General features: G+C 35.1%; 1 protein-coding gene and 1 non-coding gene across 3 annotated transcripts in view; both read right to left on the bottom strand.

Annotated features, from left to right (window-relative positions):
- Positions 1 to 21866, bottom strand: part of TNNI3K (TNNI3 interacting kinase) — a 286731-nt gene that overhangs the window by 124590 nt on the left and 140275 nt on the right. The gene's annotated exons all lie outside the window — the stretch shown is intronic.
- TRNAV-AAC (transfer RNA valine (anticodon AAC)) lies at positions 13607 to 13682 on the bottom strand. Its single transcript has one exon. It is a non-coding gene; the product is annotated as a tRNA-Val (tRNA).

Here is a 21866-nt window from a genome sequence, read left to right as displayed (position 1 = left end):
GCCAGAGAAAGAGTTGCTTTTTAAAAAAATTATTCAAATAATTTGTTATCAGAAATTCTCTTATCTTTAAGAATTATCATTTCAGGTTATTATAAGGATTAAACAATAAATATGCATGACTTTAGTAATTTGTAAAACACTATATAAATGTAACCATTCAGCATTTATGTGTATGTCTGCATCCTTTACTCAGATGTAAGCACCTTCAAAGCATGAACTATCCTTTTTGTCTTTAAATCTTCAGGAATTAGAAGTGGGTTAAGTTTTTGTTTTTTCAGACACTGGACATTAAATAGATGTTAATCATGCTGGCAGTGTTGTGGGGGTTGTCAAATATCAGGAAGAGTAAAAATTTCATAGAAACTCTTAAGAAAATCCCAGTAATTTCTCTTCTATCTAGAACCTAATAGGTAACTGATGATGACTATGGATGGAGACAAAATATGTTCAAGATAAGAAACAGATAAAAATGAAAATTCTGGATAGTATAAGTAAGAACAAATCCTGTTTTCTTTTTTTTCTTAGGCAACTTGTGATTTTAAGTTAAACAATTGCATTCAAAGATTGATAAAAGTCACATTTCCAACTTGAAAGAACTGCCATATGATAATGTTTCCTCTGACACTTAAAACAGCTCTTACTAAAAACTGGCATCTGCGGAACATTACATCTTAATGCCAGCATTGCCTTGTTGTAGCTTGAGTGCACTGCAGTTTGAGCACAGCTGCTTTGTGACATGATAAAGAATTCTAAATACTGCAATGTTGTTTGCAGTGTTTCTTCCTGATAAAATAGTAGTTGGAAGTTGTATGCTGCTATTTGATAATTTTGAAAACTTTGAGAAAACTACAACAGCTTGGTGGAACATAGCTAACCAGAAAACCTCTTTAAAGGATTTCTCAAGCCCTGTGCCTATCCTCAAAGACGCAAAAGTTAAGGAAGACACTTCAAGGAAGCCAATCTCAGCACCTGCTTCTGGCAGGCTTGCTAGAATCTTCTGTTTTTCTTTTTCTTCCTTTTCTTGAACAATTAGGTGCACAAAATGAATCATGGAAAATCCAAACTATTTATTTCCAAATGGCAATTTTTAAATACATAAATCTAAACATAGAAAATTCCTAGTGAAGGTATATTTGCAGCTTTATTCTTCCAGATATATCAGGATTTCTTCTATATAATTTCTGGCTTGTACTTAGATTTCTACCTTTGTGGTAATTTCACATGTATAAAATACATACAAATCTATTTATTCAGTATTTCATAATTCTGTGATAAAGGATTAAAATGAAAATCTGAACACCAAATACTGGTGAGGATTGGAGCAACAGGCCCTCTCACTCACTGCTGCTGGGAATGCACGATGGTACAGCCAGTCTGGAAGCCGGTTTGGCAGCTTCCTACACAACAAAATACAACTCTTGCCTAAACATCCGGCAATCACAATCTTTAGTATTTATCCAAAGGAATTAAAAACTTATGGCCACACAAAAACCTGCACATGGAAGCTTGTAGAAACTTTATTTGCAATTTCCAAAAATTAAAAACAACCAATTTGCCCTTCAGTCGATGCATGAATGAATAAATTGTAGTGCATCCAGACAATAGAAAAGTTTCAGCACTAAAAAAAATAAATCATCAATCCATAAATAGACATGGCAGAAACTTAAGTGCATGTTACTAAGTGAAAAAAGCCAACTTAAAAAGACTGTATACTGCCTGACCTGTGGTGGCGCAGTGGATAAAGCGTCGACCTGGAAATGCTGAGGCCACTGGTTCGAAACCCTGGGCTTGCCTGGTCAAGGCACATATGGGAGTTGATGCTTCCAGCTCCTCCCCCCTTCTCTCTCTCTGTCTCTCCTTTCTCTCTCTCTCTCTCTCTCTCTCTCTCTGTCTCTCCCTCTTCTCTCTAAAATGAATAAATAAATAAATAATTTTAAAAAAAAGACTGTATACTGTATCATTCCAAATATATGACATTCTGAGAGAAGGAAATCTATGGAGATATCTAAAAAAAAAAAAAAAATCAGTAGTTGCCAGGTAAGGGGGAGGGATGGATGAGTAGGCAGAGCACACAAAAGTTTTTGGGCCTTGAATATATTCTACAGGATAATATAAAGATAGATACATGCTATTATTAGTTTACTCAAATCCATAGAATGTACAACACATCAAGTTTATATGATAAACTATGAACTCTGGATGATAATAGTGTATAATATAGATTCATCAATTGTAACAAATGTACCGCACCGATCAAGAATATTGACAATATTGGAGGTTATTAATGTATCTTCCTCTCAATTTTTCTGTGAATATAAACTTACTGTAAAGAGTTTAATACATTTTTTTCTGTTTTAAAATTCTGTCGCTCTTCCTGACTTCTATATCATTTAATTTTATTGCTTTTTTAGACACTTACTTTCTGTTTTGTCTTTTAGGCATTTATATTATGTCATACCCTTCTAAGATATTGCAAAATCTTTTAGTACAATATATGTGTCTTAGTTAACTCTGTATTTAGCATGGTGCCTGGCATATATCAGTCATTCAAGAAATGTGTGTTTAATAAATAAATAAAATCATACTTAGTTTTGCCATTTATTACCATTTGCTACACTACTTTACTAATGTGTAGTGTAGGTTTATACATGCTATGCTATGTAGATTTTCATAATACGCTATATAGGTTTTCATAAGTTTTTTAGCTGATAGCTGAAAACAGGGGCGAAATTTTTGCCTAAAAAGCAATCAATTGTATCACTTAATATATATTCTGAATAATTTTAGACACAAGTTATTGAGTATCCCTGAGGTTCGTTTTGAAATATCAAAAACAAAACAAAATGCATGTACATATTTGTACACACCCATCACAAATACGCGCGTGCGCACACACACACGAACACATTGAGAGGAAGAGACATGCATAATTGCAGCATGGATGATGTAGTGTAGTGAATGGTGGCCTCAAAAAGATAGATTTATCTTCTTTTTATAAAAGACTTTATTTATGCATTTTATGAGGGTTGGGGGGAGACAAAAAAGCATTAATTCCCATATGTGCCTTGATCAGGCAAGCCTAGGATTTTGAACCTGTGACCTCAGCATTCCAGGTTAATGCTTTATCCACTGTGTCACCACAGGTCAGGCAGCTTTATCTTCTACTGCCCAGATTCTATGAATATTTTCTTATTTAGAGAAAGGTGTTTGTAGAAGTAATTATCTATCTCATGATGAGATCATCCTGGGTGATCTGTCTGGGATCTCAAACAAAAGACAATGTTTTCACAAGAGACAGAAGAGCAGGAGAAACAGACACAAAGAGGAGAAAGCAATATGAATGAAGCCAGAGGATGAGGCTTAGATGATATGGCCAAGAATATAAGAAGCAAGAGAAGCCAGGCACAGTTCTGGAGCCTCTGGAAGGAGTGAAACCCTGCTGACATCTTGATTTTTGGACTTCTAGCCTTTGGAACTGAGGAAATAAATTTCTGTTGTGTGTAGCCACTAAGTTTGTGATAATTTGTTATGATAGGTTAGAAAACTAACATAGATTAAATGGATAGGAAAATAATTTCCTGCTAATTTAAGAAACAAATGAGGAGCCTGACCAGGCAGTGGTGCAGTGAATAGAGTGTCAGACTGGGATGCAGAGGACTCAGGTTTGAAACCCCGAGATCCCTGGCTTGTGCGCAGGCTCATCCGGCTTGAGCACGGGCTCACCAGCTTGAACGCGGGGTTGCTAGCTTGAGCAAGGAATCATAGACATGACCTCGTTGTCGCTGGCTTGATCCCAAAGGTTGCTGGCTTGAGCAAGGGGTCACTTGCTCTTCTATAGCCTGCACATATGAAAATGCAATCAATGAACAACTAAAGAGTAGCAACGAAAAATTTATGCTTATCATCTCTCTCCCTTCCAGTCTGTCTGTCCCTATCTGTCCCTTTCTCCAACTCTCTCTCTGTATCTGTCAAAAAAAAAAAAAGAAAAGAAAAGAAAAGAAAACAAATGAGAAATTAGGAGAAGGCATCTGAATTCCCCTTCATGATTATCACCTGCCTATTATGTGGGACAATTCAGCCACATCTACAGATATCTTGGTAAATTACAAAAATTTAGGAATTGAACATGCCCTTAAGCATTCAAGAAAAACAATGAAGTTAAAAGAGATTAAAAATTGTCTACTTTAGGTTTTGTCTTGGCAACCTTGAACGTCAGAAGACAATAAAATAACATTCTGTAGCATTTGAGGTGAATAAGATTTTAATTAAACCATTTGATTTGTGTTCATTTTTTAAACAATGATTATTGAGTGGCTACAACATGCTAAGCTCTGTTAGAATCATTGAGTACTGCAGCAGTAAGTAAAACAGAAAAACACAATGTTTCTCTCATGAAACTTACATCCAAGAAAGAAGAGACAGACAACAAACAAACAAATACCTATATAGCATACAGTGTTAAGTGTTGAAAAAAGAAACAAAAAGAGTAAGGAGAAAAGAGAGAATGGAAATGGAGGTTCTTGTTATTAGAGTTGGTTTAAGAAGCCCTCTCTGAAAAGGTGATCTTTGAGTAGAGGCTTGAGCAAAGTCAAGGAGAGAATCAGAATGGTATCTGATGCAGAGTGTTTGAGGCAGGAGGAGTTGCATGTTACAGGACTTTGAGGAAGGAGTTTGCTTGGGGACTTTAAGCAATGGCCAGCTGAAGGGGACTGAGCTAAGGGGAGTATGGTAAATGTTGAAGTTAGGAAGCAATGGTGGGCAGAGTATGCAAGATCTTGTAGTTCACTGTAAAGCCTTGAGATCTTACTTTTGGTGAAAAGGCGAACATTGGAGCATTTTGAACTAGACATGCCATGATCTAACCCATATTTTTAAAGAATCACTGTAGCAAATAAATAATTGACACAAAAGGCGGAAGCATGGAGAATATTTAGTAGGCTACTGCAATGGTCCTGGTTAGAAATGATGGATGGGCTAAGGTAATAGAAGTAAAAGGAATTTAAAGTGGTCAGAGTATGGATACACTTGAAGTTAGAGCCAATAGTATTTGGTGATCAATTGGATGTGGAATGTCAGAGAAAGGAGTCAAGGATGTATGGTAAGCAGAATTTTTTCTCCTATGTTTTCACTTCCTGGTGTTACTCTCATGGTTATTTTATGACATGTGGCAACAAGAACTTTACAGATAAAATTAAGATTACCAACCAGCTGATTGGATGAGAAGGAGATTACCTAGAATTATGAGTGGGTCCAATATAATCACAATCACATAAATTCAAAAGCAAAAGAGGAAGTCAGTGAGTGAGTCAAAGCTTTAAAGAACCTGGACTCATTCTTGCTGGTAGGCCATAAGAAATGCATGAGAAGAAATATGAGCAGTTTATAGGAACAATGATCTTCCCCTGGCTGACAGCCACCAGGAAAATAGGGCCTCAGTTCTACAACTGCAAGCAGCTGTATTTGGCCCACAACCTAAATAAGCCTAGAAGTGAACTATCCCCTGTCTCTAGTGAGGAATGCTGCCATGCTGCCCTTGATTTCAGCCATAAGGGTCTTAACCTTTAGAGTCTTCACAGAGAACCCAGTAAAATCATGCCTAGAATACCCATATAATTGTTGACATAATTAATAGGTGTTATTACAAGATGCTAAGTTTGTGATAATTTGTTAAGCCAAAGTTGCTTGTTAATGAAGTCCAACCCATGCAGGAATAGGCTTCTAATAATACCCTGACTGTGCAGCGTCATTGGCTTGGAGAAGCCTATAGGAAATGTGTTCTTGGCTTGAACATGTGAGTGGATCAAGAAGAGCAGCTACTGGAGTAGTCAATCATGCTCCCCACAAAGAGAAGATCTAAGTGGCACATTTTTATAGTTGCCTCACATCTAATACTCCATTACATATCACTCAAGAAAAGGAATATTCTTCTATATAACTACAGTGCCATTATTATGCCCTAAAGTTTCATGCTGACAAAATTGTATTATCTGATATATTCTGAGATATATTTTAAACATTGAAGAGGAGATAAGCAGAAGGCAGTTTTTTATAAGTGTCTGAAGTTCAGTGCAGAGTAAAAAAATAGAGACATCCTAGTCAAACTTTTATTAATATCTAAAAGTAATGGTAGAAAATTATTATATAACCAAGACTCAAATTTTGCACACATTGTGGGGTCTTACAAAAAGGTACCCTAAAATAAATAAATAAATAAATAAATAAATAAGTAAATACTAAAAAGACAGAAATGAAAAAATTGTAGTGAAGCTAAACTCCAAAGCACTTTACAACCTGCAAAATAGGTAGGCTTTTTTTCAAATGAGAATGATGAATATAACAAAATTAAATTGCATGGGTAAAAATTATTCTTTAAAGATACTTAATAAGAATTAAAAATGTATTAATAAAAATCCATGTATCTGATTTCAGATCATATTAGAAAATATTAAGGAATAAGATAGAGAACACAATATATTTAAGGAGTGGGAAATAAAAGTATATTAAAGTCTTTACTTTCAGTCAATGGAGTCTAAGTTATAATATGGCTCTTGGATTTAACTATATAAGGTATCTTTCCACAACTGTACCTACTAATTTAAGGCCTCTATTTCTTGAAAAAGTCTACTCTCTAAGATGCTCTGTACTATGTCACACATCACAAATACTTCCTTTTAGTTGCTCTATGCCAATTTAACAGGCCCTGCATCAGCTCTGCTCATTACTCCCATCATTGGTCCAATGATATCTTCAAAGGCACCATGTCCCCGTTTCTTTTAGTCGTACCTACCACAACATCCAAGGTGATTATCACCAGAGGTCGTTGTATATCCATGAATTGAAAATCTGATTCGGTACTTTTTGAATTCCTCTGATCATTGAATTACAATGCTGTGCTATGCTTTGTGCCAAAGCAAGAGAAATTTCCTCTTCCCAATAATGTGCCCTATCTGAACACTTGAAAACCAAGCAAGCCACTGTGAAAAGAGTAACTGATCCACTGTCAAAAAAATTAGAACTGAGACAGAAAGAGTCTAGGACCAGAGTCTGGGCTATGTTCAGAGTTTCTCCTTTCCGTCCCAATGATCCTTTGTGCTTCTTCGATTCACAGACCTTCTCCTGCCAACCACATAAAAGCTAGTCTCTTTTGAAAGGAACACTGGAAATGTCTGCTCATCAGTAGTGGCCACAGCTTGGCCAAAGGCTAGGGCTCCTTCTTCATAATAAATACATAAAAGTTTTAATAATGGTTTATAAAAATGTAGGATGACCACAGAAACAAGAACAGAGTACATAGTGTTTAAAACTTGGGGGGAAAAGAAAAATTTAAAGAAAGCTTATACACAGAAACATAAGGAAACAGTAAAAAGGCACTAAAAAATCAGTAAAGTAGCAAAAGTATAGAAACCAGAAAGTAGTAAAACCTAATAATAATGAATTAATTGTGTTTAAGATCAGTACTACAAGACAAAGATTTTCACAAAAAGATTTTTTTAAGTAAGGAAAATTTTAACAGATAAACATAAAAAGCAAAATAATTAAAGAAGGAATGGTAAAAGTTGAGAAATATTATTGCTTCGGGCAATAACTGGCAGTGAACAAATCAGTCAAGTACCTGCACTTACAAATTTACTTATAGTGGGACAAGACCAGATTTAACAAATGGCTTGTCAGAGAGTGAGAAAGGATGTGTAGAGAAATAGAGAGTAAAGAAATCAGGAAAAGCTACAGGGTGGGAGTTGCCCTTTGACCTGGTGTGGACAGGGAAGGCTTCATTGATGAGGAGGTATTTGAGTGTGGAAGGAAGTGAGGAGCACAGCTATGTGGAAAGATAGGAGAAGACAGAGCAGCCAGTGCGAAAGTCTGCAGTTGGGCAAGCTTACAGTGTTCAGGGAACAGCAAGTAGGCCCTTGGGACTGGAATCCAGTAAGCCAGAAGGAGAGTAGTGAGAGTTCATGTCAGAATTTTAGTAGAAACCAAATAATCTATGCCCCCTTTTATGTGATTTTGACTTTTACTACAAGTGATCTGGGGAAGCCACTGGAACATTTTGAGCATAGGAGTGACATAAGCAGGCTTTGAAAAAATGACTTTTGTTGATTTTTGAAAATAGAATGAAGAGTAGAGGGAAGCAGAATTGAGGAGAAAGGAAATTAGAGATTTACTGTGATAGTCCAGGTAAGAAACGCCAGAGGTATTGATTAGGATATTAGTGGTGCATATAGTGAGAAATAGTCCAATTCAAAAGAGAATTGACAGACTTCCCTGATTGGTTAAATGCCCTTTGTAACTGCTGATTTACTTGCTTGCTTTCTTTGTAGGAGTCTTAAGTTCCATGAAGACAGAAAAAGAGTACTATTGAGCTTAGATCCTTTGCACTAACATAACATTTACCCTATAAAAAACAATCAATAGTCTTAAATTAAGTTTAATTGCTATATACAGATTTTAAAAAATAGGCATTGTGAAATAGTAATAGAAGCAAAACAATGTAAAATGCACTCAACATTTTTCAAAAATTTTCAGTCCATTACTTGACATGAAGTTCATGGCAGAATAACAATCTAAACTATAACTGAAAGAAGATTAGTGTGCCAGACCAAATGGGTATAGATATCTTTCATTATTATAATTTTTCATATAAAACTTTGTGCATATATTTATCTTTAAAATAAAATGTTATTAGACTGCTATATCATAATGTCAAAATATGAATATTAGAGAAAAGGCACAATATATTTGATATTATATAATAAAAGTTTTAAGATAACTAGGATAGATTTTTACATATGGTTAGAATATTTCAAGTAAAATCTTCAAAGGACTTTTAAATATAATTAATTCAGATGCTAACAATATAATATTAGTAAGCATAATAGCCCAATTATAAAAATTGTTACTCTTGATGCACTCAATGATTCATGAATTCAAAAATGTTACAGAAGGTTCTGATGAAGCTAAAATTTGTAGAATGCCCCTATTCTCCTATAAAACAGCAAATAGCCATTGAAGAGAATGTGCTGTTTGTTACAAAATTGAATACATGCTATGTATTTTAAAGCATTCTAAATGCAAAATCTACCAATCTTAAAAGTCCTGCCATTATGCAGCTGAAAGAATTGACAAAACTAATTTTACTCAAATCTATATATTGTTCTAATTTCACACATTCTTTTTCATTCTCTTTGAAAGGCATCTTGAGCATTTTTAGTAATAACACTAAAAAGTAAGATCATTTGGATGTACACTAAAACACTGAATGTAATATAGTACCCTACTATAAACACAACTTTCTTTGGCATTTGCTTGCATTCAAATTAGAACTCTTAACATTCTTCATACAGAACTCAAAAAGCTTCCAATTAACTTCTATGGAAGTTGAATTTTTTGTTTTTAGTTACATTGAATGCAATGACATGTATGGTTTGCAATAAAGACATTTTATCAGAGGACATCAGTTAATTTCTTGAACATTAACAAATATACCTTTGAAATTTAAGAATATGTGGCTCTCCTGAGACTACCCTTTTATAGTAATTGATTACCATTATTTTAGAAACTGTAGCTTCCTTAATATAGCTTGGAACTGTTTATGATAAAGTATGAAATACATTTTATATAGTAAAATGTATTGCGTGACTATACTGATAAGAGGCTAGAGAAGTTAAATAAATGTCATCTTCTAGTGATTGTTTTATACTAAGATCTGGGACTTTCCCTTTTGTCCAATACTGTTGTGAATGTAATCAATATATCTATTCACTTGTTATTTATATGCTTTTTAGAAGAGCTTGTCTTATTCCTTTTTCTGTTTCTACAATGCCTAACACAGGATAAACATTTAATAAATGTTTAAATGAATGGTTACTATATGAATAAAAGAAAAAACAGATGAATGGATGAATGAATTAACGGACCAATTAATTAATCAAGTTAGTATTGTTAATCTGATATCATAGTTACAACACTTGTATTAAATTTTTTTCTAGCCATACTGTTTTTTTTTTCAAAATTACCTACATTTCTTTGTCTGTTTCACTCAGAACTCATGACCTATATTTAAGAAACAGAGAATTGAGATTAAGTGTGACCAAGGAACAGTACAAGATTATGTCATCTGCTGCTACTGGGTCAAGGTGATCGTATATAGTAGGAATCCCGAACATCCAGATATTCAGCCAACATACACTGACTGCATCTACCACCTCCTCCCTATTCTTAGCTTGAGCTTCTTCACATGGTAATGGCAGCGCTCCCAACGGCAAGTCTCAATGAAGTACTTATCAAACTTCTGCTTTGGCCATGTCTGTTGATTTATTTTGGCCAAATTTACTTACTTCTCCAAGCCTCAAGTTGGGTAAAGGCAGTATACATAGGGATAGGGATTCCTAGGAGTCCTGATTCATTGAGGGGGGGGCAATTAGTATAAAAATATACCAAATAGCAACAGTAATATAACAGCTTATGTATACTAGAACAGTTGCCCCAGATGCAAAGTAGAAAACTAATCAGATATTAGGAAGACAAACTCTTGGGAAAGGGCCTTTTCAGAATCTTTTTCAGTCACCAAGGGAGAGATGTGAGTAGCTTGAACTAAGAGGGTGACAGTGGGATAGAAGAGAGTGGGCAAAATTTAAAGCTATTTTTAAGTTAAAATAAGAGGCTTTGGTAGGACTGGATATGGGCATGAAAGAGAACGATTATGCCAGATTACTAAAATTTCTGGTATGTGCACCTGGGTTAATGGTGGTATCATTTCTGAGATAAAAAAATATTGAATAAGAATAATGCTATGATCACAAGTTTGGTGTTGGATATTTCAATCTAGAGCAGAGAGGGGAGGTCTATGCCAAAGATGAAAATTAAAGATAATCATGAAAGTAATAAAGTCACCTTGACAAAAGCCATTGTAATATGATAACCAAGGTAGATATTTAGATTAATAAATATAGAATTGGGAGTGGGAGGAGAAATAGACATATCTCAGTGTCTTCACTTTTCTTGCCAGAAGTTTATCTATGATGGGGATAGACCTATTGTAATACCTGGAAGGTAAAATTTTTTTTTGTTTGTTAATTTTCTAGGGGTAGGAAACAATTGAACATTTAAAAAATTATCATAGACGAACAAACATTTGAAATGAGAAAGATGTTGAAGGCACAATCCCTCCTTGATTCATCTACTTGTCTTAGTGTTAAATCTAGTAAATAATTTTAGTCATCTGCCATCATTTGATGGAGTACATTCAGGAGATATTTGGACATTAATAGAACAATCTTTCTAATTTACCTAACACCTCCAGCTTGGAGTGCCCATTCTCCATGTTTTTATATGTCTAAATCCCGTCTGTCATTCAAGAGCAGTTTCAAATCTTCCTTTTTATTTCTTCTTCCCTCATGCCCACTCCTCCCTGGATTAGATGTTAATATTCCTACTTTGTCTATATCTCACATGTTTTTCTCTTTTTTCTTTTGAATGTCTTTTCCATACCCTACTATTTTCTTGAAAGCAGTGATTGTTTCTTATTTTTCTATCCCCTCAATGCAAGAAACATACAGGCAATCAAGAAAGGTTTAGTGAATTTCAGGCAGTAGTCACAGTTCTTTAAGTCCATTATTTTTGGACAAGAGGTGTGTGTGTGTGTGTGTGTGTGTGTGTGTGTGTGTGTGTGTGTGTGTGTGTAGGTCCTTCTTCTATACAGTTTGTTCTAAGAGAATTTCTAATTGAGGGTTGTCTCAGGTTGATACCTACAAGACCCAATAAGTTTTACCCACAGTTATTATCCTCTCTTTTACATAAAAAAATTTTATCTCAGGGTAGCCACACTTAGTTGCATACCAAATTGTTTATAATGATGATAATTAGCATTTAAATAGAAACTTACCTATTCAAGGTCCTTTACAACCATGCTTATTATTTAATTGGACAGTCACACTATTATCTTTTATAGAGAAGTCTTCAAATATAAAAACTTATGGTATACAGATAGAAAAGCCTAAGAGTTGATACAGTTAGTAATGTTATGCATTTTACCAGAAACTTCAATTTTATGGTTTAAAATTGAAACACGGAAGACCATTAGTACTTTCTAGCCCTGAAACTTAGCATGCAATATATGCTCTAAGGTACAACTACATAAATACAGAAAGATTCCTTTGACAATAACCCAGCATTTGTCAAGGAAAGAAATCTTTTCTTTTGAACAATCTCTTAATCTCTACAGGACATGAGTGAGCAGTGAAAGAAATCAGTCTCTTTCAAAGTCTTGGTGAGATCATTCAAAGTCAGTCTCAGGCTGTGATCACTCATAAGACACTACTGATTTTGAGAGCACCGTAAGAGCAGAGGCCTTCAAAGAATAAATCTCAATTCAAGTTCCCTATTGGCTTCTGACAGTTATCTCATCATCTTGGCTATTATGCTACTGTATCATAGAGGGAATGCTAGTTTTTATGTTCCATTTTCATCTTAGATGTCAAGTTTATTTCCGGTCTTTTTTGGCTTAGTTTTGTAGCTTGTGAGTTCTTAAAAGAAATACAGGACAAGGTCTGAAGCCAGGCTGACACAAAAACTGTAGTACAGCTCAAGGTAAATGGTGAAATGCAGATAAAAACAAATATCTTATTTTGTTAGAAATTAAATATACTTCTCTATTTCTTAAGCGACACAACATTTATTTTCATATGCAATTTAGATTAATATATTGAGGGAGCCTGGCGAAGTGGAAAAAGTAGTAGATTGAGAGTCAGAGTTAAGTAAACTTGTGTGTATCATTAACTAGCTGTATAATTTTGGGCAATCATGAAAAAAGAAGGAAATCTTACCTTTTGTGACAGCATGGATGAACCTGGAGACTATTATGCTAAGTGAAATAAGCCAGGCAGAGAAAAAAAAAATCATATGATCTCACATATATGTGGAATCTAATGGACATAGGGAACTGAGAAATGGATTAGAGGCAGAGGCAGGGCCATAGGGACAAGAGGAACAGCAGTCAGAGGGAAAGGGGATGAGGGGATGGGATCAGAGAAGGTAAAGGGATTCGTGAAACTATATATACATAATACAGAGATATAGATCACAGGACAGCAAATCCTAGAGAGCAGAGGGGAGGGAGTTAGGGGGAGGCAGCAAAGGGGATATAAAAAGGGATACAGGGGTGAGGGGTGAGGGAGTTATATTTCGTGGTTCACTTGAATCCATTTAAACACAATAAATTAAAAATTAATGAAGATTTTAAAAAAGGAAAAAAATAAAAAATACATCGGTTTCAGGTAAGTCTTTCTTTTTTTTTTTTTTTTTGCATTTTTCTGAAGCTGGAAACAGGGAGAGACAGTCAGACAGACTCCCGCATGCGCCCGACCGGGATCCACCCGGCATGCCCACCAGGGGCGATGCTCTGCCCACCAGGGGGCGATGCTCTGCCCATCCTGGGCGTCGCCATGTTGCGACCAGAGCCACTCTAGCGCCTGAGGCAGAGGCCACAGAGCCATCCCCAGCGCCCGGGCCATCTTTGCTCCAATGGAGCCTTGGCTGCGGGAGGGGAAGAGAGAGACAGAGAGGAAGGCGCGGCGGAGGGGTGGAGAAGCAAATGGGCGCTTCTCCTGTGTGCCCTGGCCGGGAATCGAACCCGGGTCCTCCGCACGTTAGGCCGATGCTCTACCGCTGAGCCAACCGGCCAGGGCTCAGGTAAGTCTTTCTATAGCATTGATTGTGTTGTATCCCTATCACACAAAATTTTTTTTTACCTTATATTTGTCCCTCTTTACACTCTTCCCTCTGTCCCTGCCACCCTCCCTACACCCCTCTTCCCCTGGTACCCACTACAGTTTTATCTATGTCCATGAGTCTCAGTTTTATGTCCCACCTATGTGTTGTAAAATCATAGAGTTCTTAGCTTTTTTGATGTACTTATTTTACTTAGTATAAAGTTCTCGAGGTTCATCCATGTTGCTGTAAATGACAATATGTCATCGTTTCTTATGACTGAGTAGTATTCCATTGTATGTATGTACCACTTCTTCTTTATTTAATCTTCTATTGAGGGATACTTTGATTGGTTTCATGTCTTGGCCACTGTGAATAATGCTGTGATGAACATGGGGGTGTATGTATCTTTACAAACCAATGTTTTTGAGTTTTGAGAGTAGATACCCAGTAGAGGAATTGCTGAGTCATATGGCAGTTCTATTCTTATTTTTTTGAGGAAGCACTATACTTTCTTCCATAATGAGTGGACTAATTTGCATTCCCATCAGCAGTGAATGAAGGTTCCTTTTTCTCCACAGCCTCTCCAACACTTGTTATTGCTTGTCTTGCTGTTAGCAGCCAGTCCAACAGGTGTGAGTTGGTATCTCATTGTAGTATTGATTTGCATTTTGTGAGTAGCTAGTGAAAATGGGCATCTTTTCATGTATCTGTTGGCCATTTGTATGCCTTTTTGGGAGAATTGTCTGTTCAGCTCCTCTCCCCATTTTTAAATTGGATTGTTTGCTTGTTTGTTGCTGAGCTTTGTGAGTTCTTTATTTATTTTGGATATTAACCCTTTATCGAAGCTTTTATTTGCCAATATCATCTTCCATTTAGTTGGCTGCTTATTTGTTTTGTTGTCAGTTTCTTTTGTTGTGCAGAAGATTTTTAGTTTGATATACTTCCATTCATGTATTTTGCCTTTATTTCCCTTGCCTTTGGAGTCAAATTCACAAATTGTTCTCACTGGTCAAGGTCCATGAGTTATTAGTACCTATGTTTTCTTCTATGTTATTTATTGTTTCAGAACTTATATTTAGGTATTTGATACATTTTGAATTAATTTTTGTGCAGGGGGACAAATTATAGTCAAGTTTCATTCTTTTGCATGTGGCTTTCCAATTTTCCCAGGACCATTTATTGAAAAGGCTTTCTTTTCTCCATTGTGTGTTTTTGGCTCCTTTGTCAAAAATGATTTGTCCATATATATGTGGTTTTATCCCTGGACTCTCAATTCTGCTCCATTGTTTTGTATGCTTGTTTTTCTGCCTATACCATGCTGTTTTGATTATCATAGCTCTATTCAATAGAGTCTATTTTATAATTTGAAGTCAGGTAGTATGAGACCTCTGGTTTTATTCTTTTTCTTCAGGATAGCTTTGGCTATTTGAGTTTTTTTATGTTTCTATACAAATTTGGTGATTTTTTTGTTCTATTTCTTTAAAAAACATTGGGATTTTGATGGGGATTGTATTAACTTTGTATATTTCTTTGGATAATATGGTCATTTTAACTATGTTGATTATTCCATTCCATGAACATGGAATATTTTTCCATTTCATTGTGTCTTTTTCAATTTCTTTCAATAATATTCTGTAGTTTTCACTATATAGGTCCTTCACATCCCTTGGTAAGTTTGTTCTTAGGTTGTTTTTTGTTTGTTTGTTTGTTTTGTTTTTTTTTTTCATTTTTCTGAAGCTGGAAACAGGGAGAGACAGTCAGACAGACTCCCGCATGCGCCCGACCGGGATCCACCCGGCACGCCCACCAGAGGTGACGCTCTGCCCACCAGGGGGCGATGCTCTGCCCATCCTGGGCGTCGCCATGTTGCGACCAGAGCCACTCTAGCGCCTGAGGCAGAGGCCACAGAGCCATCCCCAGCGCCCGGGCCATCTCTGCTCCAATAGAGCCTTGGCTGCAGGAGGGGAAGAGAGAGACAGAGAGGAAAGCGCGGCAGAGGGGTGGAGAAGCAAATGGGTGCTTCTCCCGTTGTTCCCTGGCCGGGAATCGAACCCGGGTCCTCCGCACGCTAGGCCGACGCTCTACCGCTGAGCCAACCGGCCAGGGCTTGTTTGTTTGTTTTGTAATTGTAAAAAGAATTGATTTTTGAGTCATTTTCTGAAGCTTCATTGTTGGCATTTAGGAAAAGAATAGACTTTTGTATATTGATTTTGTATTCTGTGACTTTACTGTATTGTTTTATTGTTTCTAATAGTTTTTTGGTGAAAATTTTCGGGTTTTCTATATACAGGATCATGTCATCCATAAAAAGTGATATTTTACTTCTTCCTTCTTAACATACATGTCTATTATTTCTTTTTCTTGCTTAATTGCTCTGGCTAAAATTTTCAGAACTCTGTTGAACAAGAGTGGAGAGTATGGGCAGCCTGATCTTGTTCCTAATTTTAGAGAAAAAGCCTTCATATTTTTCACCATTTAGTATGATATTAGCAGATGGTTTGTCATATATGGCCTTTTATATTGAGGTACTTTCCTTCTATTCTGATTTTTTTTTAATTATTTTTATTTTTTATTTATTTTAGAGGAGACAGAGAGAGAGAGAAGGGGGGAGGAGCAGGAAGCATCGACTCCCATATGTGCCTTGACCAGGCAAGCCCAGGGTTTTGAACCAGCAACCTCAGCGTTTCCAGGTTGACACTTTATCCACTGCGCCACTACAGGTCAGGCTATTCTGATTTTTATTGAATATTTTAAACATAAAAGGATGTTGTGACTTATTGAATGTCTTTTCTGCATCTATTGATAGGATCATATAATTCTTTTCTTTGTTTTGTTGATATGGTGTATTATGTTGATCAATTTCCATAAGTTGAACCATTTGTATGCTCCTGGAATGAAGCCCACTTGATGGTGATGTATTATTTTTTTAATGTGTTGTTATATTCAGTTTTCTAGTATTTTGTTTAGGATTTTTGCTTCTGCATTCATTAGAGATATTGGTCTGTAGTTTTATTTTTTGTGTGTGTTGTTCTTGCCAGGTTTTGGAATGAGGATTATGTTGGCTTTATAAAATGTGTCAAGGCGTATTGCTTTCTCTTCTAATTTTTTGAAGATTTTGGGAAGGATTGGTACCAAATCTTCTTTGAATGTTTGGTAGAATTCACTAGTGTACCCATCTGGCTCTGGACTTTTGTTTTGGGGGGAGGTTTTTGATAGTTGTTCCTATTTCCTCCTTGCTTATAGTTTTATTTAAGTTTTCCACTTCTTCATGACTCACTCTAAGAAGATTGTATAGTTTGAGGAATTTATCCATTTTCTATAGGTTGTTGAATTTGGTGGCATATTATCTTTCACAGTGTTCTACTATGATCCTTTGTCTATCTATGGTATCTATGGTAATTTATCCTCCTTTATTTCATGTTTTATTTAATGAGTGAGTCTTTCCTCTTTTCTCCTTAGTGAGTCTAATGAGGGGTTTGTTGATTTTATTGATCTTTTCAAAGAACCAGCTCTTTGTTGTATTAATTTTTCTTTAGTTTTTCTTCTACTTTATTTACTTCTGCTCTAATTTTTACTATTTCCTGTCTTCTGCTGATTTTGGATTGCCTTTGTTTTGTTTTTTTCTAGTTTCTTAAGATGTAATGTTACACTGTTTACTTGGGATCTCTATTGGTTTTCATATAAGCTTGTAATGATATAAACTTCCCTATAATTTTGATATGTTTTGTTGTCATTTTTATTTGTCTGTGTATATCTTTTGATCTCTGCCTTTATATATTCTCTGGCTCAGTCATATTTTAGAAGTATGTTGTTTAATTTCCACATTTTTATGGTTTTCTTTACTTCCTTTTTGTAGTTGACTTCTAATTCCAAAGCCTTATGTTCAGAAAATATGCTTGGTCTAATTTCAATCTTCCTGAATTTATTGATGTTAGCTTTGTGGGCCAATATATTTATCCTTGAGAATATTCCATGCATACTGGTAAAGTATGTATATCCTGATGTTCTGGGATAAAATGTCCTGTAAATGTTTATTATATCCATTTGGTTCAGTGTGTCATTTAAGGTCAATATTTTTTTATTGATTTTCTATTTGAAGGACCTATATAATGCCATCAATAGTGTGTTGAAATCTCCAAGTATTTGTGTTTTAGTATGCTTCTATTTTTAGATTAGTTAGACTTTTGTTTGGGGGAGCATCTTACATATTTTGATGCTCCCTGGATTTGTGTATATATATTAAGAAGTGCTATGTCTTCTTGATACAATGTCCCTGTTATCATTATGAAATGTTCATCTTTGTCTCTGGTTAACTTTGTTATTTTGGAGTCAGCATGGTCAGATATGAGTTATGACTACACCTGCTTTTCATTGGATATTATTTGCTTAGAGAATATTTTCCAACCTTTACTTTGAATCTATTTTTGTTCTTGCAGCTTAGATGTGTCTGTTGAAGGCATCATATGGGTGGGTTTTGCTTTTTGACCCAATCTGCTACTCTGTGCCTCTTTATTGGTGAGTTCAGTCCACTTACTATTTGAGTATTTATTGACACTTGAGGATTTCCAATAGCCATATTATGTTTTGTTTTCTGGCAGCTCTGTGTCTTGTTTCGGTTTTCTGTTTTGTGGTTTTGGCAGTTATTTTTGTTTGATGGTATTCCACACTTCTTTCTACTTTCTTATTTTTTTAAGCTGTGCATGTCAATAGTGGCTTTTTTTGAGTGATTACCATTAAGTTTTTAAGAGAAAAATGTTCTTATGTACAAGAGTCCTTTGTCTTATGAGTGCTTCTCACTCCATCCTCCTTTACTACTGCAAATTTTTATCTTCTCTTCTTTCATGTTATTGTTGTCACAGATTATTCTTGTTTTTATTGTGACTTTGTTGGAGTTTTTACTTGTAGTTTTGATTGGTTTTGTTCTTTATGTCTGATTGGATAACCACCTTGAATATTTCCTACAGTGGGGTTTTTCTGGTGATAAATTCCCTCAACCTCTGTATGTCTTCAAAAGTTTTTATTTCTCTTTTATATTTGAAAGATATAGTATTCTTGGCTGGTAATTTCTCTTTTTCAGTACCTTGAATATTTGGGTCCACTCTCTTCTGGCTTGTAGAGTTTCTGCTCAGAAATCTGATGACAACCTAATGGGCTTTCCTTTATATATTATGTTCTTCTTTTCCCTAGCTGCCTTGAGAATTCTTTCTTTGTCATTGATTTTTGAGAATTTTATTACAATGTGCCCTGAAGTAGGTCTGTTTAAGTTGTGGTAAGTTGGTGTTCTATTTGCTTTTTTGATTAGAGTCCCTAACTCGTTCCACAGACTTGGCAAACTCTCATCCATTATTTTTGAACAAGTTCTCCATTCCCTTCTCTTCCTCTTGTTTTTCTGAGATACCCATTATTCTCATATTTTTCTTTCTGATGGAGTCAGACAATTCTTGTAAAACACTCTGTTTTTTTTATTCTTTTTAATTAATTTTAATGGGGTGACATTATTAAATCAGGGTACATATGTTCAGAGAAAACATCTCCAGGTTATTTTGACATTTAATTATGTTGCATACCCATCACCCAAAGTCAAGTAGTACAACCATTATAGAAGTAAGTATGGTGGTTCCTCAAAAAACTAAAAATAAAATTACCATATGACCCAGAAATCCCTCTATTGGGTATATAACTCCAAAACTCAAAAACATTGGTAATAAAGACTCATGCAGCCCCATGTTCATTGCAGCATTGTTTTCAGTTGTTTTTTTAATTCATGAGTCTCTCTCTACTTCCTTTTCTAGCATTTCTAGTTGCCTGTCTTTAATGTAGCTGATTCTTTCTCTATCTGGTTTGTTCTATTACCTAAACTTGCTACCTCAGTTTTTAATTCATGTATTGAGTTTTTCGCTTCTGTTTTTAAAGTTTCAGTCTTCTGGGCAAGGTGCTTGTTTTGTTCTCTGAGCTGATTAAGTTGCATATTGGTGTCTTTTCACATCTCATTGAGTATTTTCAGAATTTCAATTTTAAATTCTTTATCATTTAAATCCAAGGTTTCCATGTGTTTGAGGTTTTTTTTTCCTGAAAATTATTTAGTTTCTTTTTGAACTATGTCTCTGTCTTGTGTACCCATGGTATTTGATTTCTTCTTCTTTTATGGCATTTGAGAGTGGTGTTGTTAGAACCCTAACAATAAAACAAATTTAGTCTATTCAGTGTGTGTATCTTTCAAGTGTGCCTGCAAGCCCATCTGGAGTTCCTTTGCTGTGTTGTAGTTGTTCAATTTGTTTAAATACCAATGAGAGAGATCAGGAGTATCTCTCATGCCACCATTATGCTGATGTCAATCCTCTACTATATTTTATTGGAACTGATTCATCATGTAGAAACTCATTACTATATTCATCAAACAAGAATTATTTTAAATAATTGCTATTTCATTTGTGCTTTAAATTACTCCTACTCAACTAACTTTTTGCCTAGGCATCTTTATCAGAAGTCAGGAATTGAGTTATTTCTGTAGAATCTGTTTCTTAGAATATCTATAAATAATCACTGAATCAGTCAGAATGTTGGTACATCAGTCACTCGCTTTTGTAGTATAATCAATAGGCTATCTAAGCAGCAATGATAAAAATGTAATAAAATTATTTTAAAAATCTTTACATAAAATTTTGCATTGAAACTTAAGATATGTGCAAATGTAATCTGAAATATGAAATCAAATAGTTTACATATTATAGAATACATAGTTCCAGGTGTATGGTTGGAAACCAAAGCAATATTCAGGCAGTAAAGAACTCTTCTACATATTTAAAAATAATGTTAAAAATAAATGGCAACATGGACAAAAGCAAAGATTGCTGTACTTTAAGTAAGGAGATTTGGATGGTTCCTTGTCACAACAGTTAAAAGCTCATGCTCTATCCTTGTCAGACTTGGGTTTGAACAGTGGCTCTTGGACTTCTTAATTTCACGGGCTTAGGTAAGTAACATAATCTCTCTTGGCCTCAATTTTCTTATGCAAATTGTTGATATAAGTGCCTTTTCTGGCATTGGCTAGTTAGCTTAGTCAGTTAGAACATCATTTCAAAACACCAACATTGTGGGTTAACTCCTGATCAGGGCACTTACAGGAAGCAACCAATGAATGCACAACTAAGTGAAAAACAAATGAATGCTTCTCTCTCTCTCTCTCTCTCTCTCTCTCTCTCTCTCTAATATCAATCAATGAAAACATAAGTGTCTTTCCTGACTACCTTAAAGACTACTGAGAAAACCCCATGAGTAATGGATAAAAATGTATTTATAGATTGTAAAATGTTATGTCAGTGTAATTTATTTTGATGGAATAGTGGTTAATTCTGGTACTAAGAAGATACTTTGTTATCTAGCTATATGAAGGCATTATATGAGTGTCATCTTTCTTGAAGTCTTCTACATTTATATAAAATAAAAAAAAATTCCTAATTAAGGTGTATGTATAATGAGTTGAAATAGTTTTTTTTTCCTACAAAAAGTACCATACCACAAAATGTCTTATAAAACCTGGGTTATAAAACTCAAGTTGAACATTAAAATGTAACCTTAGTCTAAAGGACTTAAAAATATAGTACCATGTTGCATTTGGATTTGAAGCAAGAAATTTTGTCTATCAAAGTACATTAAACAAAAAAAGGATTCAACCTTTTAAGTGTATGACTTGTGACTAACTTGAGTTAACTTGATTAACGGGAACATAAAATTAGGATGTCTATCTTTGTGGGAGGACAAAATGTGTCACATAGATGTAGAGTGCCTAGAGAGAATTAATGTCTGGGATAACTGGAATAAAAACTTGACAAAAGCAATAAAGGAAATTAATATTTGTTATATATCTACTACATATCTGGCAATGTGGGAGGTATTTACAAACATGTCATCATTTATTTTTTACAGAAACACTGTGCAGATAGCAATATTTATTTCAATTTTTATAGAAGAATGTGAGACTGAATAAAATGGAGTACTTGATTTAGTCCATAAGCTACTTAGTAGTAGAGTTAAAGGAGTTCCAGGGATCATCACCTCATTTCAAAAGCCAGTATTTCATAAGAAGAGTTAGCCATACTTGGAAATTGTCATCAGGTTGGCATTCAAAGCCCCACCCATGTATCTGTAGTAAATATCTC

This window comes from Saccopteryx leptura, chromosome 3 (genome assembly GCF_036850995.1).
Source record: "Saccopteryx leptura isolate mSacLep1 chromosome 3, mSacLep1_pri_phased_curated, whole genome shotgun sequence".
Classification (NCBI taxonomy): domain Eukaryota; kingdom Metazoa; phylum Chordata; class Mammalia; order Chiroptera; family Emballonuridae; genus Saccopteryx; species Saccopteryx leptura.
Note: the sequence above shows the minus strand (reverse complement) of the source record. Positions and strands in the feature narration are given on the sequence as shown.